This window comes from Solea senegalensis, linkage group LG14, assembly GCF_019176455.1.
Source record: "Solea senegalensis isolate Sse05_10M linkage group LG14, IFAPA_SoseM_1, whole genome shotgun sequence".
In the NCBI taxonomy this organism is placed as follows: domain Eukaryota; kingdom Metazoa; phylum Chordata; class Actinopteri; order Pleuronectiformes; family Soleidae; genus Solea; species Solea senegalensis.
In genome coordinates this window covers 19,563,703-19,591,666 of record NC_058034.1, presented here as the reverse complement: position 1 = coordinate 19,591,666, position 27,964 = coordinate 19,563,703, and the positions used below count along the sequence as shown (strand labels likewise).

At 39.1% G+C, this 27,964-nt stretch overlaps 1 long non-coding RNA gene across 1 annotated transcript; it reads left to right on the top strand.

The window, feature by feature from the left end:
* Positions 1 to 1,032: 1,032 nt before the first annotated feature.
* On the top strand, positions 1,033 to 25,878 carry LOC122781346. The gene is made up of 3 exons (XR_006361785.1): positions 1,033 to 1,149; positions 2,027 to 2,119; positions 25,805 to 25,878. It is a non-coding gene; the product is annotated as an uncharacterized LOC122781346 (long non-coding RNA).
* The last annotated feature ends 2,086 nt before the right edge of the window (positions 25,879 to 27,964 follow it).

Genomic DNA, 27,964 nt, shown 5'->3' with positions numbered 1-27,964 from the left:
TTTTGTGTGTATGTGTAAGGATGTACAGATGTCCAACGAAACCTTAATCTAAATTCAGGGATTCCTCCAGAGATAAGCGGACAGTCAGATGTTGCTCGGGGCAAGAAGCTACAACCTTGCTGCAGGTGGATACACACACACACACACACACACACGTATATATACTATACATGTGTTGTTGTTTTTTTCGGTTGTCCGTTACACACATGTCTGATGATATTTCTGCCTGAAGCACTCACGTAGAAGACAAGGTGTGGAACGCTCTGGAGTTTGTGATGAGATACGTTGAAGAAATTTCTTGAAAAATTACTGTGTTTATGGATTTTTTTTTAAAAGTTTGAATAAGAAAATGATCGTTTAATTGAAAATTCTGTTTTTGTTTGTATAAGGATTAACCCAGTAATCCATCCAGGATTAGGGGACTGACCTCATAAAAATGAGTTTAGGTGAATCCGGATTTTTTATCTACATGGAAAGTGACTTTTGAGAATCAAACCCACAAGCTTCCAGTTGAAAGACAACTTGCTCTACCACTGAGTCACTATCACCCCAACGAAATGGGGTCTTGCTGAAACCGACAAAGTTCATAATCGTAACAGCATTTTGAGAATCAAATCCAAAATGGTCAGTCTAGGTTGATCCACCAAAGTTTTTATTTTTAATTTTGTTTTTTTACCCACATGGAAACAGTGTTTTGGGATAAATTAAACATTACTTTTGAGTGCCAGAGTGGGAAAATCTCCAAACACTACCCTTGTGTTTTTGTGTTTACAACTCATACAGTACTTTTGGAAAATGAACGGCAAACTTTTTTTTGAAAAAGAAAACGAAAATATAGTATCAGGAAATTTCTATTAGTGGATTTCTTTCTTCGTTTTTGCTCCCCTTTTTCCCTGTCAATCCACTGCTCCACGCCCCTGTCCAGTAGGTGGCGGTAAAGCACTGTTCAGCTGGTTTACCAACCACCATTCACACCTGAGGACGAAGAAAAACCCGAAGTTTATCGCGCTGCCCCGCCCCTCTAGAAGCAGACTCACCTGTCAGCAGTGTTAACAGTGTTAGCAATGTTTGTTTATCACAGAGTGGAAAAAGTTCGCTGGAGATCCCGTCAAACAGTTTGTGCGTTAACTGTGCGTCACTGACGACTCAGTAAGTGTTTAACTGCCATGTTTATCACTGTATGATTGATTCATTGTTTGTGTTTAGTTGTTAGCGTGTGTGCTAGCGGTTAGCACGCTAGCTAGCTTAAGTGCCACTAATGTTTTTTTTATTTTACTGTTGTTTGTGTTAGTTAAACTCTTGTGTTCACTTCAACTCTGGCTGTATAAACAGAAAACGATTTTTACTTTGACCCAATTAATTAAATGTAACCTTATTTATTGGTAATTGTGACAATAGAAGGGGTTCCTCTCAGAAATTTCACAAAATAAAAGCAAATGTGTACATATATACACATATATGTATACAACATCACAAAATTAGTTATTAAATCACTGTAAATATAAAATGTAGTCCAGGTCGGAAAATTAGAGTTATGTTACAAGTTACGCCGACAAATAGGACTCTAAGATGGCTGCCACTGGTACTTCTGCAGTTTATTGCGCTTCTGTCTTCATGAACTTGTTGCTAAGCTGTTTGTTTGGAGCGTATATTTGTTAATAAATTGTGTATAATACGAAAAAACAGGAGCGTCAATGGCCTTACTGCTCGCGTCCCTGTTCTGACTTTTGATTGAAATGGAACACACCACTAATCTGTGCTCTTTGATTGTTTGTTTTTACTTCCTCCATGACTTTCCCATAAACCTTATATGTGTAAAAATCTCAAATGACCTGTTTGCACTCCGGTTTTACATGATTTTGTAGTTTTGTCCAAACCTGACATTAGTTTAATAGAGCCATTCTCTGCATCTATATTATTTATAAACACATGAGCTACGCTGGTCAAGTGCTGCCCTTTGGGGTAAAATGAACGTGTATTTCTCATCCATTCACCAGTAAAAGCAAAACTTTCCTTCATTCTACAGTTTTAAACTGGAGTTACTTTATCAACAGCCCTGCAAACTGTTGCTACTAGTGGGCGACTGAATGTCCAGAGGACACGAAATGATGGAAGCAGTGTGAGTAAAAAGTTACTGTATTTTTCAAAAAAAGTCTGTCTGTCTGTCCGTTGAGTATGTTTCCATATGAGATGCTGTTTATGAAAAATCCCAGGAAGTCGTACATTTCTGGAATACTCAAACCACCTGTTTGGCACCAACAGTCTGTCCATTGTCAGAGTCGCTTAAATCATAATATTACTTCCTCACAGTGAGCTTTGGTTTGAACAATGACTGAACCTCATGACCGGGAGGGATGCGACTAAAGCTTGACTGCTTTATCGGACAATATTTTCCATTTTTAAAAAAAAACAATTGGTCATTTATTGATTATTCAGTTATTACAAATTATGCTTTTTTTGTTCTCAGAGATCTGGTAAATGTTGCTGAGTCACTAAAACTCTATTTTTTATCACTTGTTTCATGTATTCAATATGTTTATTAGACATTTTTTTAAATTTGAAAATACTATATGTAATTGCACAAAACAAGACATTTGTCATAATTTTGAGGTTTTGGAAATACTGATCAAGAGGTCTCTCACACACACATCTGTATGTTCATAAAACGGATTTCACAGTGTGTTGTTTGCTGATTCAGTTGTTTTTTTTAATGTTTTCTGACATTTTATGGACTGAAAACTAATTGGTTAATCAAAAAAAATTATCAATCAGGACATCATTGTTTTTTTAACATGGACACTTTTTTCTCAATAATAATACATTGTTTTTTCATTAACTATTATATATATTAGCTGTGGTTTTCCTCTTAAAGTTGTGTCATATATGGAGATAAATCAGTTCTTTAGTGTAAAGTACTGTGTTGGCGTTCTTCACGTAAATGTATATGTGTCTATAGCTTCACTGTGACCTCTGGATCTAATGAGCTGTGTCAACATTGCTAAAAGCTAATATTTGTAATGGCTGAGGGAAATATTTGTCACCTCCATAATGAAAGAAAAACACATGGCTTCAGTTTTAAATGTCAGGCTGCACATGTCCTGTTTTTATTTACCTTATATTGTGCCTCAGTGAGACTCAGTGTCACAGACTCTGGCTAAAATAAGATGAGGAATTAATAAAATTAAGTGTTTTGTCTGTGTCTGTTCATATGACATTAAGGCACACACTCTTCTCTATTAACTGTTGGGGACAAAAACATTTTAAAAAATCCAAGTCAGTGTATAGGCCTATCTTTTGTCATTCAGTTTTATTGTTTTTTTCTTGTATTGGTGGCTTTTTTTTTAGTAAAATATGATTTTCACATACAAAAAAAATTTAAATGTACCAAGAATGATGGAATCTGAATGAGCACTGTGAAATCTGTTTTATGGAGATACAGATGTGTGTGCGAGAGACCTCTTTGCGACATTTTCTGGTATAAATACATGACCTTGTTGGGACCAGTTACCCTCATGGAGACCAAAAACCTGGTCCCAATGAAACAGAACCTAATTTATGAGGAATTTAATAGGTTTAGGGCTAACGTTTGTAAGTGGTTATGGTTAAAGTTGGGTATAATGGTTTTGTTATGTTTGTCCATATGAATGGAAGTCACCTCGGTGTCCTGAAAAGAATAGCACCAGAGCAGGAATGCGACACAGGACGTTCTTGACTGGAAAAGTCACTTACTATAAGTGGACAGTATTGTGTGTTTGACGCGTTCCTTGAGCACAGCTCTCGTTAAGTCATTAAGTGTAACCTACGTTTCCCACGTTGATTCCCAGTGCTGTGCTGAATTCAGCCTCACACACTCACAGGCAACAATGACACACACACACAGACGGAGTCTCCTGGGAGTTTCTATTAGTAATGAAACAATGATTCCACCTGTTCATGGTCTATGTTTAACATGTATCATCAGACATGACCCAAAGAATGAAGCATTGTTACTGCATCACCTCATACAGCATGTTTTTACATGTGACAACAACAATATAAGATGTGAAGGTATCCCATTATATCAATGATTATATTTTACAGGAAAGAGATTTGTTGGGGAATGTGTGAAGTAGGTGAACCAGGGCTTTAAAATAAAAGAATAAATGAGTTTCAGTGTCAGTTTAAGGTCATATTGAAGATCACATGAGGTGCATCAGTGTCGGCTCATCAGAGGTTGATTTATTGCCACATTGCTACCTTTTAATAACCTGTAATCTCAAAATGAACTACAACCACAAATGGTTTCATTTTTTAATCTTCTTACACAGTGACAAATTTCTCAGAAGTGTTTATTATCTTTTACGTCTCTGTGTGTTTTATTAAGACAAAACCACTCACAATGTCGCAGGATTGTAAATATTTAAATGTCAATACAAGGGTGTGGTACAAACCACTAGGGGCTGATGGGGAAAAAAAACTTGCCCTGCAGATTATACAGTAAATGTTAAAATAATACACTAAATAAACAAAGCAAAACAAAAACGTAGCAACAGCAGTATAAACAATACTTAGATTAAAATATGGCTCAATATTTTCCATACTCAAAATGTTTGAGCATTTCACAGAAAAATTTGCCTAAAATCTATTATTTGACAGAATATTGATTTCAATATGTTCATTAATGGTCTTTTAGTCATACACGTGAACATCCACACACTTCATGTTAAACAAGAACACCGTATTCACTGCTGTTACTCGACATGAGTAGGGCTGGGTACCGAACTTCGGTTCTTTTATGGCACTGACTGAAATGCTTTGATACTATCGGGTATCGAAACATGCCTTGTTTTTCGATCCTAAGTTTCGATACCTTCGGAGTTAATCACGTGATCAAGATCTGGTAATGCTGCCGGTGATTGGCTGTAACATTACACATGGTTGCAGCGTGCAGGAAGAATATAATGCTATTACGCCCACAGACTTGGTTCACGTGTATTTGTATTGTTAACTACATGTAAGTGTGTTGTGACGAATGGGCTAAAAATGCCACCGAGGTCGAAAGTGTGGCTCCATTTCAATAAAAGTAATACTAATATAGTGCACGACGCACTGTGTTAAATAGATATCGCCACTAAGGTTGGCAACGCGACAAATTTAACAAAGCACCTGAACGCGCACAGCATCAACCTCAGAGCAGAAAGTTTCTCAGAGCGGAGTGCGGCCATCCACCTCTTCTCAACCACAGCTCTACTGTGGATGTTACAGAGCCACCAGACTCGGCTTCATCCATGACGAGTACAGACGGCGCTGTGTTGGGAATTTCAACAGGTAAGTTTATCCATGTCACGCTAACTTAAGATATTAGTGTGTAGTTTTATATTATGGCTATATAGCTAACTAAATGAAAAGTTAACTGAAGATAGACAGTAACTGATGAAGCTTAGCCTGTTAAAATCTATTGCATCAGCTGTTAAACAACTCGCTGTTATGTTTATCTTGTCCTCACAGTGACCTCTGACCCAGGTGTGAGGAGGAGGACAAGGCCAGTCAGTGTGAATCTGTTCACACTGACAATGAGTGAATGAGAAAATGAGCAGTGCCACAGTCACAACTTTATTGTTAAAGTTTTGCAGCCCTTTTCTACAGTGGAGGTGAGTAAACTGTTGCTATTGTTGACTATGTTGCTATTGTTGAATAATAATAATACTACAACCATGTTATTGTTATGTTTTGTGTTCTAATGTCAAATAGGGAGATGATAAGACATTGATTTTACCTCTGTAAGTTTTGAGCTCCTTAGTGAAAATGACTTGTCACTTGTTTGCAATTGTTCTTTTTGCACTGAAAATAATTTGTAGTTCATTTTTTTAATGTAAAAAAACTGCATTGAGTGTAAAAATGCCAAAACTGAAAAATAAAAACAAAGGATGGATTTTTGTGTAATGTCATTTTCTTTTTTAGAAATGATATATGATACAAAACTGGTATCATTCAGGAACCAGAATGAGGGTATCAGTATTGTTACCGGTATCGAAGATTTTTGATTGATACCCAGCCCTAGACATGAGAAAAAACTATTTGATCGTATTAGTGACAGAACATATTCAACAATATTTCCTTAGTTCATGATTTACGACATCCCCTCAAAGACCACATAAAAATATATGATGCATATTTATTACCTGTAAGAAAACTTTGATTTAAGTGTCTCTCTGCTTCTCTGTGTGACTGTGAAGATCCCACAAAGACCAGCAGGTTTAATGTTTGATTGCTTGTTGTTGCTCAACATCCTCAGATATCGTCGTATCAGAGCCACGGATGAGGAAACTGTTTCGCTTGATTTTCAAACACAAAGGCAAAAACAAATAATTTTTTTGGAACACGTCCATGAACCTGCCGTGTGCTCTTCACAGTTGTGACAGTAGAGGTCGCCAAAGACACAAGCGTTCCAGGACTGGTGTTTAAACACAGGTGTGCCAAAGAGACTCATAATCAGTTGTATTTAATGATTAACTGATGTGACATCAGTGAGTCATGGCTTTGTTTGTCATGAGTGAGGATCTGCAGCTCGTCACGTACCTGCTCATCATCATGTCATGAGACCTGTTTATACAAACCTTAAAATTATCTGTGAAGTCATAAAAAAATTACTGTTAACTCAAGAAAGGGCTAACAAAGAAATCATTAAAACAGAATAATTTTGGTTTGTGGACGAATCAATAATCTCTATTTGCAGATTTGACAACCAGAAAGTTCATGAAAATGACTCCTAACCAGTGCTCAGCTGATTCATATGTATATATATATATCTGTATATGTATAGATAGATCTATACATATACAGATATATATCTATTATATTCATTTTCATATTCTATAGACTGAAGAGAGCATCTTTGTTTCTCACAGATCTGCACAAATATCATATGGTCTTCATTTTAAATGTATTTCATTTTAAAAAATTATCTCCCTCGTTTCCTACATTTTCGCTGTGTATTTAAATTATATTCTGTACATTGAAGTAAAAATAATAACTAGGACGTCCCCACAGCGGTGTCCCCGACGCAAGTCAGAGAGTGCAGCAGTTCCTTGACCTCACTTTTGAATCTGTGCTTTATTGCATTTTTTCACTCATTCTTGTAGGGTGAAATTGCCAAAATGGACACCAAAAATTCAAAAGGTTTGATGGTTACAGTTGACTTTCTTGTCGTCTTGCTCTCTAACATCTTGCCGCCAAGTTTCGGGAAATTCAGTGGAACTCAACTTTGCCTCTGTTTGCACCTTAGGGGGCGCTAAAGAGCCCTTGAGCAATGCACGGGTCCGGGAACTCTGCCAATATGGCATTTTTGCCAGACCTGACCTCCATGCAAGTCTCAAGAGTTTTTATGCATGTTAACCATGGTAAACCATGGATATATAAAAATAATCTGAATGATAACAATAGGTTCCTTGCACAAATTCGTTCCAGGAGTCGTTTTGGCCCCTGCCATTCGTGGCTCTTGCCCTAATAATGTGTTAAGTAGTGCAGGTCAGAGAGACAGGGAAGACAAAAAAGATGTGCCTGTGCGCTTTAGGTTTAGCTTTAAAAACTCACTGCTGTGTTGTCAGAACAGAACGTCACCTGTGACTCGCAGAAAAAAAAAATCCGCTCACTCACAGCATTCACATTGCCCTGTTTCTAATAAATGGTAGGGACAGTTTGGCTTTCTGCAAATATTGTCGTCCATATACAGACCTACGCCCTTGGTTTTTAGTTATATTTTAACAAACCCCAATTTCACAAATTTTAGTTATTTATTTGGCATTTTGTGTGTTTTTTTTTTTAATTGTTGGTTAGTTCGGAATGTGTATCAACAACGTACGATTAATATCGGAGCACGTCAGTATGACAGACTGTGTTATTGGCTGCCATTGACTGCTATAGACATCAATTCGACCACTGCTCTGAAAATGGCTGGCAGCCAATGGGTTAACAGGTATGTGCGGGTACGGTTTTTAAAAACTGACTTGAGCTGCTCATACAAATGATATCCATTTATTTTATTTTTTTGATGTCGTCTAATCTCACAGCCATAAACGTACAATACCTTTATTATACCTTCATTGTCTTTCTGTTTGAACGGCTTCCAAACATAAATACTGCTCAGAAACATGTACGTTGGTCAGACATGATAAATAATAGATCATGATGATTAGATACTTAATGTTGACAGATGTTGCCGTTTGTTATAGTATGTGCATGAGGATGATGTGCATATGCTTCTTTATCTGTGTGTTAGTGTAAACATTTACATCACTTTCATCACTCTGATGGATGAAGGAGACAATTATAAAGCTTTCATAAGATAAAAAAAGCTTATTTTGACAACCAGTTCTTTGTGATTTTAGGTGAAAGTTCTTTGAACAAATAAATAAATAAATAAATAAATACATTTAAAGAATGTATAGAATTTAAATTCTGAGAAAAGTCAGAATTCTGAGAAAAGAAATCAGAATTCTGAGATTAAATTCTTGGAGAAGTCAGAATTCTCAAGAAAAAGTCATTATTCGGGGAAAACAATTAAATTCTGAAAAAAAGTCTGACTTCTGATCTCAGTGGCGTGTGAGAGCCTTGTTCTAAATGCTGAGTCATAGTCTTTGAATGTATCTAGATTCACAAATAATTAATTGGTTCATTATAAGTAGAGTTGGTGAGGATTCTTTTAGCCCTTTGTTTGCAAAATGTCTTTTTGACAAATGTTGACTGCTTTTTATTTTGTGTTTTTGCTAAAAACGTGAGCTCTTCACCTGCTGAAGGCCACTTCACCTCACTGTAACTGCTATAAGTGTGATTGTCTGCTGCAACTCATTCCTCATGATTTCACAACCCTGGCTGCAACAAAGAGTGTATCTTAATTGCTCTCTCTTTGACATCGCTGTGGGGACATGTCAGAACTCCTCCCCTCACCTGTGCTCATACATCATGCCGCCTGTACAGGTGACACTTTAATTGCACATTATTGGATAATAAAGTGAACAAGCCCTTGACCAAAAAAAAAAAGACATTTAAAGCCTTTAATGTGGTTTTATTTCACTGCTGAACATATTGTTTGGTAACATTCTCACAGAGAACATGAGATTGCTGTGTTTTTCCGTGACCTATGCTGCTGCACACGTATGACGTGGTACATGTTACCGAGCAACACGGAAACACAGAAACAGAGAGGGAAATAGTTACACATGCTCCATCCAAGTGTAAATAGACATGGGCCATTGCAAGTGCTTGAATTTTGTTGCAACTAAGATGTTATGCTGTGTTCACACCGGATGCAAGTTTGTTTTTGCGTCTATTGCACAGCGCGTTCCCACAGGTCCTTGAAATCCTTGTTACTTTTGAAAAAAACAAAATTCAAGGCCCTTGAAAGTTTTTGAAAATGGCCCTAAATAGACTAGGGCTGTAATCAACCAGAGAAATTCATGGTCGACTGAAGCATGTTTCGCATCTTGTGCGTCTGTGTGTCTCATGCATGTCCTCAGCTTCGCGGCTGAGACACAAATAGATGCCGTTGTTGATTATCAGACTAAAACTTTGAAATATGCCAATTCTGAAATGTTTATGTACTCAAAACAGACGGAGCAACATAACAAAGACAAGTTAGCTTACTGTTTTTCTATGATATGTTTGTAGTCGAGCTGTGATATGCAAACTGTTGCTGGCAAACTTTGCATTTGACTTTTTCATCGCCATCTATTTTTGTAAAACACTGCCACACTGCCCATGTCTTCATGGATGTTGGAGGAGGACTGACTGTAGCTCAACATTAAATAAAACCACCGGACGTTCTGTAGTCTTTCTGTCTCCTGTGGGTTGGGCTAATCCAAAATACTGGGGGGTGTTCTCTGAAGACACGCTGTGATCTGTGGAACATGGGTGCTCTGAAAACACCCCCATTAGCACTTGGTACATTCCTCCAGATGAAATCAAATTAACCAAAACTGTATGAAATTAACACGACAAAAGGTCGACTTATCAGAATTTGAGTAGAACTAATGAGATTATTAGATAATCACTAATAGTGTTGTGGACACTGTCCATTATCTGTCTCTCCCTCTCTCTCCGTCGTTGACGTGAGATTCTGTGCAGAACAATGAGTGAGTAAAGTTAAAAACAAAAGAGAGCAAATGACTACGTGATGTCTGGGAAATGAAAATTCTAAGATCTCTGTCTCATCAAAGACAAATGCCAAAGCCTGACTTTGACCCAAGATCCCAAGGACAATCACTTGTCCAGATGCAGTGGACACCATGGACAAAGACACTCCTACAAATTGTCCTCCCATTTTAAGTTGTCAGCACACTGTATTAGAATTTGATGTCAATCAAGGTGTGGGAACCCTGTGTTTGTAATTAGAGCTGCAACTAACTATTATTTTTTCTTTTGGAAAATGTTGATCGTTTTTTCCCAAACCTTGAAATAGTTGATGCTCTCAAACGTCTTGTTTTGTCCACAAACCAACATTCTTTTAGTTTTAATAAATAATTTGTCAAACGGAGCAAAGAAACCAAAATATATTAACCTTTTACGAAGCTGAAAAATCAGAAAATGTAGTTGTATGTACGTGTGTGCTTGTATACGGGAAAACATTGAGCTGTTATGATTAGGCACAAGCCAGCATGCAATTTGCAAATGATTGCCCTTTTCCTAAATGAGAGGGTATGCCTTCTTCCTCTGCTGCTGCTGGAGACAAGCCGTGGGGGGGGGGCAGAAGAAAGAGCTCTGGTGGAAAAATGGAAAGTAAAAATAGAACTGCCGCACCACATAATCACTTCTACAACAGGATAAAAATAGACAGACAAGCGTGGTCCTCGAAAAAAGGGTGGTGGGGGGGTGAGTGTTGTGGTCGTAGTGGTGGTGGTTTGGGGTGGGGGGGCCTGGGGGGACCCCACATGTGGCATAGACAGCGAGAATATTTGAGTCATTTTCTCAAGGCCGGTCATTATGTCGTGTGTTCTTTTTGAAAACTTGAAATAGCAAATAAAATCCACCGCAGGATCCCTGCTGGAATATGTTTAATGTCAGAAGTCAGAGAGGATGACATTATTGACTGTGTGTCCATGCTTTGATAATAGCAGCTTGATCCACAAGGATGTAAATCACATGACGCTGGTTGTAACTCAGTGCTTGTAATTTCACCAGAGCCACATGAATCCTTTTATTTTGTATTATTTTATTTAAGTATCATCCAGTCATGACTGTGTGGCTTTTAAACACTTTGTTTGGGGTTCACTCAGGAGCTGAGAACCTGTTTCATGGTGTGTTCACGCTGGACGTGAGCGTCGCTACTTCAGGTGTCCTCAAATTAATGGGGGGAAACTTGGGTTTAAGTTACTTGGCTGGAGAAGAGGGAGTTTACAGCGGAAGCTATGTTGAGAGATACTGCATCTGTGTTCAATATATAGACTTTATGACCTTTGACCTTTCTCTATGTTGTGAATAAACAGAGAAATGCTGCATATTTCATGTTAACGTTTTGTTTTCTTCAGTTAGACAGATAAATGGGGGTCGAGTGGCTCAGTGGTTAAGACCTGTGTGCAAAAGACTTAATGGTCGCAAGTTCAACTTCACCCCTGGCAGGTTGTACTCAATTCCCTTGTAAGTCGCTTTGGATAAAAGTGTCTGCTAAATGACATGTAATGTAATATAATAAATTGCAATGTATCACTATATGATTGTCATTCGATATGTTGATCATCACGGAATTGTCATATTGTGATATTACTGGTATAATGGACCATTTATCGCTTATCGCGTCACAAGGTATTCCCACCCCTAATACCTACAGATAAACAGCCCCAATTTTCCTCAGCCAGGTCATTTCAGAATCTAGGTACCAGAACTGCAAAAGCTAGTGTTGTAGTCAAGACCACCTAAATCGAGACCAAGTCGAGACCAAGACCACAGTGTATTGAGACCAAGACAAGACCAAGACTTTGAGGGGTTGAGACTGAGACAAGACCAAGACTTTGAGGGTTTGAGACCGAGACAAGACCAAGACGGAGGCAGTAAAAGTTGGACTTGGTCCCTGCCTTCTCTGTATGAGTCAAGTTATTGGTTTTACCCGAAGCAATACGATTTACGCAAAATCACAGTAATGATACTAACAAGTTAATCCAAAAATGCACAGGCAATTTATTGATATCCCCACAGTTGTGGTCTTGACCGGTCTCCCGAGTCCACTTTGTCCGAGACCGAGACAAGACCGAGTAAAAATGCAGTCGATTCCGAGACGAGACCGAGACCTTCAAAACGTCGTCGTCTCGGACCAATCTCGAGTACTACAACACTAGCAAAAGCCCCATCAGCTTTGTCTCTGATTTAAAATCTGGGAATCTCTGGCAGTAAATTGGAGAAAACCCATGCCAACTCCATACAGAAAGGCCCTAGGTCAAACCATTGTGTCCCTACAGTGGACTGGTGATCTATCCAGGGTGTGACCTCGCCTATCGCCCTATGTCAGCTGAGTTGGCATAGTGCCCCCCGTTACCCTCACGTGGAGGATAAATCGGTAGAAGATGGATGGACGTCCTCTGCATTACACCCTTCATCTACTAGGAACCTTCCTAGAACTGAGGAAAATCAATGGGGGTTGGGTACCTTGCTTGGGTTTTCCAGTGTCAGTACACCCATAACATAGGATGGTATAGGGATCACCTCCAAATTCTAATAATTTCAGTCTTGGGCCATAACTTACAACCCCTAATTTGTATTTTATCTTACTATTTAAATAAAGAATGTGTGTTAAATATTTGGAACAATGCTGCTGAAAGAACAGGTAGCCAGTGTTGTGAAGAACTGGTCTACAGTCTCTGTTACTGAACCAACACTGGCCTTTAAAGTGTCAAATTCACGACTATAACTGCTAACAGTTATGGACAGTTGACTTCACATGGTGCATTTCACAAGCTTCTGACATTGTCTCAACATGAACTCATTTTTTTTCAGAGAGTGGGACAAAAGGCGGTTGACCCGCTGCCAAAATAAATTCCTCAGGAAAGATTGAGGCCAACAGTGAAATACTCCCTCAGAACATAAATTATCAAATCTCTGAGAGCTACAGAAATGTCTTTGGATTACTTTGACTGGATTATGTTCTTATGGTGATTGTGTTGGATATTGTTTGTGGTAAAAATGCTGGTGCACCCAACAAAAGACACTTTGGTTATTCATAGTAAACGTTGGTGATTTTGGTTAAATGTAACTAAAGTGAACAGTGTCTGAAGTCACCGCCCTGTTATCTTTTTATGGAGTCTTGACTGTTAACCCTGCAGAGAAAATCGGTTGGCTGGTTCTTTGATTTGGTTTTTAGACAATAGTAAGTTCTCTTTTACCTTGGTAACCAGTTTCAGCATGTATCTTCCGCCTTCCTCAGAACTGTCACCCGATGTTAGGTGGTCACGTGCCTTATCAGACGGGATCCTCCTGTCAGATTGGACGTGTTGACCGCGCCTTCTGCTGTCCGGTTGCTCCCCCAGGATAGCGGTCCAGGTGTGTGACAGCATGTATGCTCCCTCATCCTGGTTCATCATCCTGTGCGCATGTTTCCTTATGTCCACTGTCTCCATGAGCCACCCATTGGTATCAGTTTTCTTCTGCGTGAATAACTCTGGCCTCTTCCCAATTCATTACGTGGCTCTCTCGTTTGCAGTGATCTGAAATGGCTGATGGGATCACATTGTTTAAGGGGGTGTCCATAAGTAGTTGTAAAAGTTGGACAGTTTTATTGGAAACCAGGAAGTGACGGTGCATATAGTCAATTATTCCATGTGGTCAGAATAAGAATTGGTATTCAGTATTTTGACGGCTAAAGACAATGACTTTTTCTTTTGACTTTGACTTTATTCATATCAGAATCCTCCAAAATCCTGGAAAATTAATCACTTTTGGGAACTTTAGAGCCTCCGTAATTCTTTGACTTTGACAACAAATTTGATGCAAAAAGTGTTTTAGAAACAAATTTCTGTGAATTAAATGAAAGTGGAGTCACTGCAGTTGGATGCCAGCTCAGATGTGTGAACAATCTGTGAACAATTCACTGATTCAGTGATGTTTAGTCTCAACGCGTCATGTGACTTGCCAATATGTAAATTACCAATATGTCCACTATTAAGTTGATAGCAAACATAACCTGGTTGCAATTAGGGTTTTGTGTAAAACAACTGCTGGAAGTTGTTTCCACTTCTGGAGCAGCTTCAGTGGACATGTGAGACACTGCAGGGACATGTTGGTGATGCGGCAACGAGGTGCGTCATCTTCATCATCATCACGGGAATAAAGTTTCTTTTTGAGGCAGATGGAGAGTGTGAAAGTGCTGGCAATGTCCACTTTGGATCAAACCATTTTGTGAAAATTAATAATATATCCAGTGTATTTTACATGGGTTCCTTGAAGGCCTGCAGACTTTGGCGGTGCAGGGAGGGAAGAATAACATCCACACAGTTTCCTCACTGTGAGATATTCAAAGTAGCTTGGCTAACAGTCACACACCAACAGACACACATACGTTTTAGCATCTATTCTTCTTAAAACACCATTGACTTCCATTAATTTGGACGGCCTCACCAAACCGTTATGTACCGAACCTTAATTGTAACCAGTCAATGCCCAACCCTAACATTAACCTAACCACAATTCAAATCTTGGCTCTAAAGTTAACTCAGAAATAAGCTTATGCCTCTTAAGGACCAGCTTTTAGTCTTCTTGTGGACTACTTGTCCTGACAAGGTCAGTTTTTGTTTAGTTTTTTTGCCAGAAAAAAGTCCTAAAGAAGAAAGAAATACTTCCGCACTAATACATTTTACTGGGACTAACATCTGTGTGTGGTCTTAAACAGAATACGGGAGTGAACCTCAACTTACTGGTTACATTAGGAATTTAAATAGTTGAGTTCACCAAAAAAAAATCCATTAAATATAAGCCTCTGCAGTTTGTCAGTAATATGTTACCAAATAGAACAACAGTTTTGTACTTGTGTTTGAGGAAAAGGTTTAACTATCAGTTAAACCGATTTGCCCATTTGGTCTGTTAGAAAAAGGTGGAAAAATGTTATACTGGTAGATATAGATATAGATATAATATATATTTAGATGTAATACTGGGCCCCCAGGACATTCTTCTTCTCCCTTTAGGAGTCACCACAGCAGATCATCAAAAAAACACTGAACCAGTGTTGTGCTTAAATTTATCATGGGTGTATGTTTGGGGCACCAGATGGTACCAGATACCACTAGATACCACATGGTACAGCGGGGGACCATAATGCCAGGATCAGACTACATAAATCCAGGCCGATTTCTAAGAGATTTGGTCGCGACCACCTGATTATGAACGTTGAGAAAGTTGAACAGACGTGAGGCACCAGTGAATCTCAGAATGGTTAATGCTCACTCGTTCCTAACAATTAAGAAAAATGTTTTGAATATTATAAAAAAAAACATGGGTGTAAATTTTGAGGTGCCACCTCCTCGTCTCTATGAGCGTGAGATTCATTGTGACTGTATGTTGTCACCACCAGAACAAGCATAGCTCCTGGGTACAACCTCAACTGTGAACCTTGACTGACCCTCCCAAACACTCCTTGATGATTATGAGGACATGATCAAAGCAGGTTATAATTAAGTCGATGATACTTTCACTTCTTTGTCTTTGATCATCTGAACACACCAACATTTTTAATTTGCATGTATCGTTTCTCTCATCACCAAATGTGCACAGGTAATGTCTGGGTTCCCTTAACCTGCCTTTATTTCAGAGTTCACAGACTGGTGCGTTAACTGCTCATATATTTATCTATATGGATATAGATATATATATATATGTATATATATATATGTGTATATATATATATATATATATATATGTATGTATATATATATGTATATGTGTATATATGTATGTATATATGTATATGTGTATATATGTATGTATATATGTATATGTGTATATATATGTATGTATATATATATATATATATATATAAAAAACAACAACACAAAAACCAATTTGTTTAAACCAGTGGTTCTCAAACTCTTTCATTGCTGTACACATGCTTTAATTAAAGCTTCAGTTTCAGTTGACAAGTTTGGCACAATGTAAACGACATTCATTAAAATTTAAAATATTTATATTTGTGTGCAATGAAATCACCATGGCAAACCTGTGGGAGGTGTTCTACCACAGGAACATTTAGAGAATTTAGAGAATGGAATTATAAATGCTACACAATAGGTTAGAGCTTCTTTCATTTAATGAGAAGGGGGGGAAAATGGAATTTAAGATCACTCAGAACCATACCACTAGCAATTGACCAGGATCCAGCTGAAAGCACTCGTACGGTTTTCTACCATATTATATGACGGCAATCTTCTGCTTTTGGTGATGAGACATGGGGTGAACCAGGGTGTGACTCTGCCAATCCCAGCAGCCCCGCAACCCTCATGTGAAGGATAAAGCAGTAGACGATGGATGCTTAATAAAGTAAAGAGAACGTTGATGTTTGGTTATGGCACTGCGGGGTGTTTGGATTTCTTTTCATCCATCTTCTACCACTTTATCCTCCACATGAGGGTCACGGAGCGTCGCCAATCTCAGCTGACAGAGGGTGAAAGGTGGAGTCACACACTGGACTGATCGCCAGTCCATCACAGGGACACACAGAGACAAACAACCGTCTACTCTCACACTCACACCTACAGTCAATTTAGATTTTAGAATTTAGAGTGTCCAATTTACTCCCCATATTGCATGTTTTTGGACAGTGGGAGGAAACCGGAGAACCTGGAGAAAACCCACACACACACGAGGAGAACATGCAAACTCCATGCAGAAAGGCCCTTCTTCTGACCGTGAGACGCAATCCCGGGTCTTCTTGCTGCAAAGGCAAGCGTGCTAACCACTACAATGACTCTGTGGCGTGTTTGTATTTATTCAAACAAATTATGGGTCGTTATGAATTTGTTCAAGCTTGATTTGTTTTGAACAAAAAGTGAGAGCCCCAGTCTCTTGTGACTCGTGTTTGAGTTGACCTTTACACCTCTGTGTGACTCACATGTGAGGGTTTTCCCCCCTTCAAATTCACCATGTCATCTCCGTCCAGGAAGCTGATTAGTGATGCTGCAGAAACGTCAGGAGAGATGAACACAACAGAGTTTTTGACATGTTGACAGTTGGCTTCCTCCTGCACTCCATCGTAATTTGGCTTCCCCTCGATCCACCAGATGCCGCTTAACGGCAGCCAAACCAAATTCCCTTTTAACTCGACCCTTGTGGTTCCCGTGTTTTTGTTGCATGGTCCCCACTCAGCCGTCCCCTGTGTGAAACAAGCCAAACTACTACACAGTCCCACACATAAATACATTTATACAAACCCATCTGGGTTCATATACCAAACTAATATTATCAGCTGTAAAAGAAATCATAGGCTCATGCTGGTCAATAATAAAACACACAGCTGCATTTCTCACACTGGCTGCAGCTACAATTTAAAGTTCTCTTCTTCTCTCTCCAAGACACACCCTCCTTTCTGTCTCTTTTGTTTCTCCCTCATCCTCCTCTTTTATGTTTGCCATGTCAGAAACAAACACGTCGGTAATATTTGGGTGTATGCCCGGCGGCTCACTTCAGTCGCACATGTTATTGTGTTGTGCTGCTTATAATTCTAGTTACTTACACAACAGATTAAATGGCCTAATTAGTTTTTAGGTACATTGCGTTATTTCATTCCAGCTCACGCTCACCTTTGTCCTCCAACTGTGACTTCATCTCCTCTTCTCCCCTTGGCAAAATCACATTCCATTTATTGTCACACGTCAATAAATACATACTCATGCATGGAGACAGTTTACCGTTCCCCACAGATCAAAAACACACAATAATCCATCCATCCATCCATCCATCCATCATCTATCGCTTTATCCTCCACCAGATGCTCGCGGGGGGTGCTGTGCCAATATCAGCTACATAGGGTGATAGGCGGGGTACACGCTGGACAGTTCGCCAGTCCATCACAGGGCCACACACACATAGAGACAAACAACCTTCACTCTCACACTCACACCTATGGTCACTTTAGGGTGTCCAATTAACCTAATCTGTTACACACAATAGTAACATATTTAAAAAGGTGAAAAAGAAAAAAGGGAATGTGTAATTTTGTCAACCCCTCTTTTCGTCTCGGAGCAGAAAAGCTTGTCATATGTTGCCATGTCCCTTTTAGCAATACATCTCTCCCATTTCTACCGATATCTCTCACATTTCTTATCCAGACAACGTCAAAGTCTGCACCGCACACACCAGTGCCCTTAGTGAGTCACCTGCCAAGTTTGAAGCCTGTCAGGCTAATCATTGGACAGTCTATTGGTGCGATGGTTTAGGAAAGAATTGCTTTAAGCAATTTCTACAAATATCTCTTGCATTTCTTATCCAGACAACGTCAAAGTCTTCACTGCTTCACTGAGTAAGTCACTCGCTAAGTTTGAAGCCTGTCAAGTGACTCTTAATGAGGAACAGACTGGGGAACAGAAAATCAGATGGTGCTGCACGACTCGACTCGCTGTGGCATGGCAAGTTTTTTTTTTGCATTACATGTTTCATTTTTCCATATTTTTCCATTAGCGATATTACCTGGTATTTTGAGCCAATACTATACGTGACATCAACTGACTGGAAGAGTCATGAGTGCGAAAAGAAAAAAGAAAAAAGACTTCAAAATCCTGTGTTAATCTCCAACATTTAGCAAAGGAAATGTCTAAAATGTCAATATTAAACCAGAAGAGTCTGGTGTATTTATTATCTAAAAGCCAGCGATCGTGAGCCCAATCATGACCACGTTCAGTGGTATTTCAGTTCAGTGACTGTGTCAGACAAATCCTTTTAATCCACTGATTCTAATGATTCAGTTACACCCAAAGCAAGTCACTTGTTTGTGTGTTTGTGTCACCTAGAAAACAAAGTCACGGCAGTTTCCTGTAGCCGTGCGGTGATGACCCCACCCACGTTGAGGAGTTACGATATTGTAATGGAAAACCAACCAAACCGTGTAGAGTTGTGTTGTGCCGTGCCGTGCCGTGCCGAGCCGAGCTGAGGACCATGTAGTGGAAAAGTGCGTCACCTGCCAAGTTTAAAGCCTGTCAAGCGACTGTTATTTGAGGAACAGACTATTCCCATTGTGCTTTTTGAAATTTCCACTGCTATTTCTTATCTTCACTACAATAAATGTTGTACTACATGCACTGGTGCCCTTAGTCAGTCACTTGCCAAGTTTGAAGCCTGTCAAGTGACAGATAAACAGAATATCAATAGTTTCAATCGATCACTTGAATTTCTTATCTTAACACTGTCATTGGTGCCCTTGTAGCTCATGTGCTGATCCGGTGCATGGTAAAATACAGGACAAGTAGTTCTGGTTTGGCTAAGTCGGTATGATTTATAACAAGGGGTTGGCAGACCGAGGTTGTTCTCACTAGTGTGAGAAAGAAAAACACCTCTAGTGTTCATGTAATTGGGTACTTTTTAATTGGCATTTGACAAAGAGTAAAGCCTTCGGGACACTGTTGGCCATGAGACAGTAAAAAAACACAGTTGGCCTTTTTGTCTGATTCAGCACGTAGAACTGGTGTCGCCATTCTTTGAAGAGAAAGATCATGGTGAGCCAATTGGTAAATTATAGGGTAATCTGAAAGAGGGTGTATGAACCTTTTTCCATATCTTCTATTTTTAATTGGTTGTGAACAAATGCACGTTACCCAGTACCCATGACATATTTTCAATACCGTTAACCAACTGTCGGTGGAACTCGAGAGCAAATCCTACTTTCTTTTTACTTCAATTTAGACAAGAAAACTATGACATGTTTTCCCTGGAGGGATCATCAGTGTGATGACAAGATGGACACCACCAAATAGGTCTTACTCATTGCGTTTACATGCATGTAAGTTTTCTTAAACTAAAATCAAACAAGTTTTAGTTGGACCAACATACCTGGATAATGCAACTCATAATCCCATTACTCCTGCATGTAAACACATAGACGGACTGGAATCTGTTCTGCGCACGCACCAAAATTTCCTCCCCTGTTCTTTGACCTGGAAGTAGAAGGAGACGACATATAAACTGCAGTACTGTTGCTGGGAAAGAACAATCAACATGATGGTGTCGGCAAGAGCGAACGATTTAAACGCGATGTAAAGGTCAACAGGAAACTGATTCAATTGATTTTCTCCTACGCATGTATACTTGGACTTGGCAAGTTGTCCGATTGACTGACTGGATTGGACTACGGCCATGGCTCGATTGAACTGTGCGTGACATTTTCGTTGTTTCACGGAAAAAAATCCAACATTGTCCCCAACACATGCCAATTGGAAGCAACGCCCCATTTGGTCATGATTGTTTACCGTTGCTCCACTGTCTCTCTGTGTCCCTGTGAAAGTCGTAAGATAACATGCGTGAGGATAGACAAAACAAAAGAATGTTTACAACTGTAACACAACGCTCACTTGCCAAAGATTTCTACCACTTTTCAACCAGCAAATCTAAATGTGTACTGTAGATGTACTGACCCACGTGTGCGCCCTATTTTGTGCACATGTGACATTCTGTTTGACATAGTTATAATTTTATTTTAAGAACACTATTATTCAATAAAGGGAAACAAACCTTGACCCCTCCCTGTCAGACAACCACAGGCCTGTTTACAAACTCTAAAATAGTCACTTGTTCCACTTGTTGGAATACTGGAATAACAGAAGAGAATTTTTGTTTTGTTTGTCTTGGACCTTAGTCAGCATTCAGTTCAGTTTGATCAACACATTCTAATACAAAGGCCTCATCACCTGTTTGGCATTTCTAGGGCGGTGTTGGAGTGGTTCTCCTTTGTATTAGTGTCAGCGGGTGAACATGTGTAGCTGTGTTGCCATGTGGTGTTCCTCAAAGATCCAGCTCGGGACCCATTTTATTTTCTATATTTCTGCTTGTACTATAACAGCGCTCCATATATCACAGGATTCGGTTTGTTTACGCCGCCATGATAGCAGAAAAATGTGGTGAAAATACAACCCTCCTCAATGTAAGTGTTTAAGTAAGGTAGGAGCCAATACTGCATGTCCTAATACAGTGTCATAAGGATAATTGCAACATCTATACTTTATTCAAAAACATCTGTAAATCATTTTAATTACAGTAGTTTCCAATCATAAGAATATCACGGAAAGACATGTCTTTACTCTTACCACAGATGTAATGTATATTTGAATGTTAAAATGATTTAATGAGAGAAAAGAAGCTTTAGGTGTGACCAATAAATTCTGTGATACAGCTCTAAAAGGTTGTGAATGCTTCAGTGGACCTGAATCCGTTACTGACAGTTTCAAGCCATCAGAGTTCCTCGCACTCTTTTAATCTACGGAGATCAAGCAATATATTGCAGAACTTGACAGGCAGAAGATATCTGACCCTTACAATGCCCCCTGCTGCTTCTCACCAGGGGGCTTTATAAGGGTCAGATACCTTCACCAGAATGGAAACAGCTGGAAGGAATTTTATTGTAGACCTGGAGTCGACTGACATGTTCAACTTTTTGATAAACTTCCCTGTATCCTGTTCTGGAGACCCTTAACTATTGCAATAAAAGCATGTAAGATAAGCAAGATATTGAAGTTAGCTAGATTCTGATTGCTGTAGAAACAAAACCTGTTGCCTGTGAATGCCCATAGCTCCATCTTTTATGCTCGCTTTATGGCAGACATTGCTGTCCTCAGGATCTTTTGGGATTTGGTGAGACGTTTTCCTCTTTGTTTGTTTCCAACTGTTCTTCCTTTTTTATGAATACAGCTGACAAAAATACAAGTTGCCCCAACATATTGCTTGGTATATATATGCCGTGAATGTTGACTACTAACACTCTACTGATTGTTACATGATAAGTTTCAAAAAGTTCTGTTGGCAAAAATAGTTTAACTGATACAAAGAAATCAAGGATGTAGATATTATTGGAAATGACTTGTGACTCAAACACTAGGTCCCTCTTTTGCAGCAATAACAGCTTCCACACTTCTTCTTGGTAGACTTTCCACAAGGTTTTGAGGTTTTTCCGATGTGAATTTGTGTCCATTCATGCTGTAGAGCATTGATGAGGTCAGGCACTGATGTTGGAGATGAGAAGGTCTGGCTCACAATCTCTGTTCCAGTTCATCCCAAAAGTGCTTGATGGGGTTAAAGGTCAGGTTGAGGTCTGTGCGGCACAGTCAAGTTTTTCCACACCAAACTCTAAAGTCAAACCATGTCTTTATAGTTGTTACTTTGTGCACCTGTACAGGCATGTTGGAATACAAAAGGGTCTTCTTCAAACTGTTAGTTTGCTGAAGTGTTAGCTTGTCCTTCATTGGAGATACGAGGTCTCAAGCCCAAAGACTGATTGGAAAACCTGAATTCAATACTTAAATACTATTGTCCATATAGTTTATATCATTATCAATTATCGGCCCAAACACTGCCGATATATCGGCATATCGAATATCTACAAAAAGTCCAATATCGTGCTCCCCTAAAAGAAATGGATAGCAATCAGTTTTTTGTAGTTAAATGTCATGATCATTGCTGCCGATGAACTTCACCCGGCCATCAGGCAAGATCTCAGGTTTTAAATACAGACCTTTTGGGGCAGTCAGCATAATCCAGGTGTGTTTTTTTTGTCCAGACCTGTACTTTTTTGATGTTCATCCTGAGATGCTGACTTGATCTTGTTTCTTTCACCTCAAATACAAAAGTCTCTGTCAAGAAAAGTAATAAGGAGATAAAGTCCTTACAAGGTCTCCAAACTGTTAATCACTATGTCTGTTTGCACATCATCCAGTCTCCTCTTGGGCCAGAAAGGCCAGACATGTCTGACAGCACGATAATCTGCCCAAAATCCTTTGTATCATAAATCTAAACTGTAAAGTTCCTGGGATTAAAACGTGACACTAAATGGTTGACGTTTCTAACCTGCCGTGTAATCACACGGCAGCGTACGTGACCACATGTGAGTCAGACGCACAGGGATTACCAAATGCTGCAGACCAAAACAAATACCTGCACAATGTGTCAGGTGAAGTTTTAAGAATACTCGCATCCCATTACTGCCCTGAGTAAATCACCTGCCGTCGTTTTGTGTGGTTTAAAAGCAAACAAGCAAACAAAATGGTGCATTCTGGTACACAATTTATTTAGTAAAAGTGCACAATTTATGCTGACAATGTAGTAAAATACACAATATATTTAGAAAATGTAAAAGTGCACTATTTAGTAAAAGCACACAATACATTTAGTAAAAGTACACAATATATTTAGTAAAAGCACACAATACATTTAGTAAAAGTACACAATATATTTAGTAAAAGTACACACTATATTTAGGAAATGTAAAAGTACACTATTTGGTAAAAGTACACAATAATATTTAGTAAAGGTGCAGAATATATGCAGAAATGTAAAAATACATAATTTATGTTGGAAATCTCGTAAAAATACATAATTTGTGTAGGAAATGTAGTAAAGGTACACAATTTATGCAGTTAATGTGGTAAAAGTACATTTATTTAGTAAAAGTACATAATGTATGCAGGAAATGGTAAAAGTGCACAATTTATGTAGGAAACGTAGTACAGCAGTCTCAAGCTACGTGTAGTACAGTGCAGTTTCCACCGAGATTTGGTGCTTTGGTGCTGCACAGTCATTTAAATTAAATTGATCTACAACTGTTTCCAGATTTACTTGCACAACATGTTTTTTTAGTACAAAAGTATAAAAGCCGGAGCTTTGGTCTTATAATGTGTCTTGATATCGATGGATGCAGCTCTATTCAGTCGATTCTTGCTACATTTATACATGTCGATAAACTGACATGTATGTTGAGTTTGATATTTAAACCCCGATTAACTGAACATATTTCAACAACAACACTGTTGTGTAGCAAATGTTGTGAGAGTCTGGAAACACATTTCAAAACTTGGCACAGTTTTAACTCTGAGTAGAAAGTATTTTATCTGTTTATCAGCTGTCATAGTCTGTTTTTGTTTGTTTGTGTGTGTGTGTGTGTGTGTGTGTGTGTGTGTGTTGTCATCATAGTAAAATGTGGTGACACTGGAGGAGGAGGAGGGATCTACTGTGGTGAGATCAATCACTCAGACAATTCTGAGAATTCTGCCAGGTGTTAAAAGGCGACGTCTTTGAATGTTTTCTTGGTGAATGCAGAGATTAAAATGTGCTTAAGTAAGAAAAACACTTTGAAACAACATCATGAAGCACCTGAGAAAATATAGAGCTCTTGAAGAAACTTGCCCCACCCCTCTCTTGCATTTGCTGTCACTTGTACTATTATACCTGCTAAATGTAAAAGAAAAACTCCCCATCATGTTCGTTTAGTCACATTTCTCATAAAGTTTTCACATTGTAGGCTTCCCTGACAGGAAGCGTCGTTCCCAAGACGCCACATTGCCGTGCTCTGTTGTGCTCGTACACAGCTGTGACGTCACTTCGTGAAATAAGATTTTTCTGGGCTTTTTATGGCCTTTACAAATATGAAACTCCATGAATCAAAAATATAGAATATAAAGATCTATAAATGCCTGTGTCCATGTGCCTCTTTTTTTTGTCAAAAGTCATTTCCTGAAACGATGCCAAGTTTGCGGTAAACTTCACAGAGGCACAAAGAGGGAGATTGTTTATGTTGTGTTCCGTTTCTATGTGGATAAAAACTACTGTATTTAAGCCAAAAATAACATGCCTTGCTCAGAGGAACCTCATCCCTTGAGCTGTCCAGGGAGCCCTCCAATTATTAGTTTAATTATTATTAATTAATTCCCTTCCACTTGGCCATATGTCAATGCCAAAAGCTAACATCTAGCAATAAAACATCCTTTTTTTTTTAACCACTAGAAGTCTCTCACGCAAACAGTGAAGCAGTGTTGGTGACTTTGAGATTATTACAAGTTCTAAAACAAAAACAGTCTCTGGAGCTTTAAAAAGACTCCTGCTTGGTCACATCATTCACCACGATGGTCAAAAGTGCCACCGCTATGCAGATGACGTACAGCTCTATATGAGCACACGTCAAACCACTGAGGTGGGGAACAAAACCAGACGTAACGATAAGTGGAAGAACAGGAGTGGGTCTGACTGAGGTCACCCACTACAAATCTACATCTGACAACACGAGCTGTCAGTCACACTGTGTATCAGCACGTAATCTTCTGTTGAACAAAATGGACATCATTCTCTGCTCTTTCCTCCACCTCCTCTCCCCTCCTCACCACTACCCAGATTCTCCCGTCATTCTCGCGCTCCTTCTTTCAGCAGTGTGTAAAAATGAAACCTGCTCTGAAGCCAAACGGAAAAGGAAAACTTAGCTCAGACTAAAAACCACAATTTGGTGAATGTGATTGTATAGGGGAAAGTGTGGAGGGCCTGTATCCTGGAAACCGTGAGAAAAGTATCAGCTTTCCTACTGCCTTCACTTTACCATCACGGTGACCAGATCCCAGTCAAGTACATGAGGGACAGAGAGATACGTTTTATGTGGGACACGACATTGTCTATTTAACTTACACAGGACATGTTTTGTGTGTTTTATTGTCTCACTTTTTTCCCATTATATTAGTGTTAACAAATGTAGATATATGCGGCATATTAACACAAACTATATTTATATGCACCTTATGTACGTATTTGTGTTACTGTAAGTGTATTTTTTATATCTTGCTCCAAAACAAGGCAAATTCCTTGTATGTTTTTGATTGTGATCTTGTCTTTGCAGTGGTTAAAGGACTGAACTGCAGCAGCGAGGACGTCACACACACACGACTCAGTCTTTCACCAGGAGAAGCAGCTCACTGGTACGTGTCGTCACAGAAACACACGCGGCTGCAAAAACACTTTGAAAGAAAAGGAAAAAACAAATGGCTCCTTATTTGGTGTTAGAAGAACATGGTTAAATTTACTCTATTTTACTCGTATTAGTAGCCTGTAAAAAAAGCCAGTGGTTGAAAATTGTGACTGAAATTTAGAAAACGTAGCAACTGACTCATAAAATAAGAACTCAAGAAGATCAATGAGGAGAGAATGTTGTTTATGTGTCAATAACAGAACAATAATGACTGACTCTACATGTTCTTTTTATGTGTATTTGTCCATTTAATCCAACATTTTTATATAATTTAATTAATTAATTAATAATTAATACTTCTTCACTAAATCCTCTGATTATCAGTCTCCTCCTCCTCCTCTCTTACTGAGGTTTGCCGTCATGTTTTTTCTCATGCCACAATATACGTTTAAATACTGTAATCCACAAAATACCCGGACTCCTCAGTGTGAGGTTTCTGCCAAATTTCATATTAAAATTCAAAAAAGTGAACTCAAACATTAGATTAGGTTTGGACTAGATGAGGATAGCATGTGTTAGATTTGTGACATACTGCGTGTGACATATTTGTGATGTTGAAACTGTGGTAAAAGATAATTGTTTTTTTTGAAAAATAATGGAGAGCTCTAATCCCAAGAAAACCAGCTGGGTGTGACTGCTGTTAATCATGTGACCCGACTCAGGATTAGCTAAAATGTTTTGCAGCTATGTCGACGCTTTGCATGAGCAGATATGATTGGCTGGGTGTTGTGACATGGTCTGCATTTCCAGGACCTTTAGTGTCGTAAAGGCTGGAAAAGCGTAACCCTCCTATGACCATCATGATAATCATGATTTATTCAGATTTTATGGCTGTAGAAAAGTTCTTTTTCTGCCACTTTTTTCCCCAAGATAACTTTCATTTACCATATCCTGGCAGTTATTCAACCGTTAAAGAAATTACGGCACAGAGAAGCTGATGTGAATCTTGACTCTGATTAGACGCTCGTTCCACGTACGTCCTGAGGTTCTACTATAATGACAAGTATATGAGTGCAAAGCTCTATTTCTCTGCTTTCCGGTATCCATCCATTCATCTATCTTCTTCTTGCTGCGCCAATCTCAGCTGACATAGGGCGAAAGGTGGGGTCACACTCTGGACAGACCGCCAGTCCATCGTTTTTGAATTTTCTAGATATCACAAACAGTCGAGGAGTTACCAATCCAAATTTATTTATAAAGCACATTTAAACACAACAAGGTTGACCAAAGTGCTGTACAGTTAGACCTAAAACATCATAAGAAAACACTAAGACCAACTTAAAGCCAACAGGACATGGAAAGGAAAGATGGATTAAAATAGGCAACTCTCATGCCGAGCCAAAAGCCAAGGAACAAAAGTGCCTTTTGAGGTTTGATTTAAAAACAGGCAGTGTTGTGGACAGCCGGACATTGTCAAAGATGATTAACTGCAGTGTTACGCATCACACTGTTGGTGTGTTTCTTTGATGTGCTAAGTTTGCGCTGCTCTAAATATGGCATCGGTGTGTGTGAGAACGTGTGTTTGTGTGTGTCATGAGTCATCGCTCGCACCAGACGAGCAGGAGTGGGTTGGTAGTTTGGCAGTAATGCCACTCACAGACATACACACACACAGAGGGAACTCTGTGCCAGACGCACACATATCCTGTAATGGGGAGTGTAAGCCCTTCCACACCACAGAGAGTGGGCAGTGTTTAGACCTGTGGCACCCAAGCGCATTCCTCTGCAATGACATGGTAACACACACACACACACACACACACACACATCTGGTTTGGACCTGTGCTGCACACTACATGCAGAGGAGGATGTGATCACTCAAACATTCACACAAGCTTTTTCAGTGGTTTCAGTGGTTGTCACGTTTTTGTTTCAAAAGCCTTTAAGTCATATTTCAAAGTTGGCGTAGTTGGAGAAGCGTCAGATGCATAATAATAACAGCAATAATAATAATGATGATGATAATAATAATAATAATAATAATAATAATAATGATAATGCTGTCTCGTCACTATGCTGCGGATAAAAAGG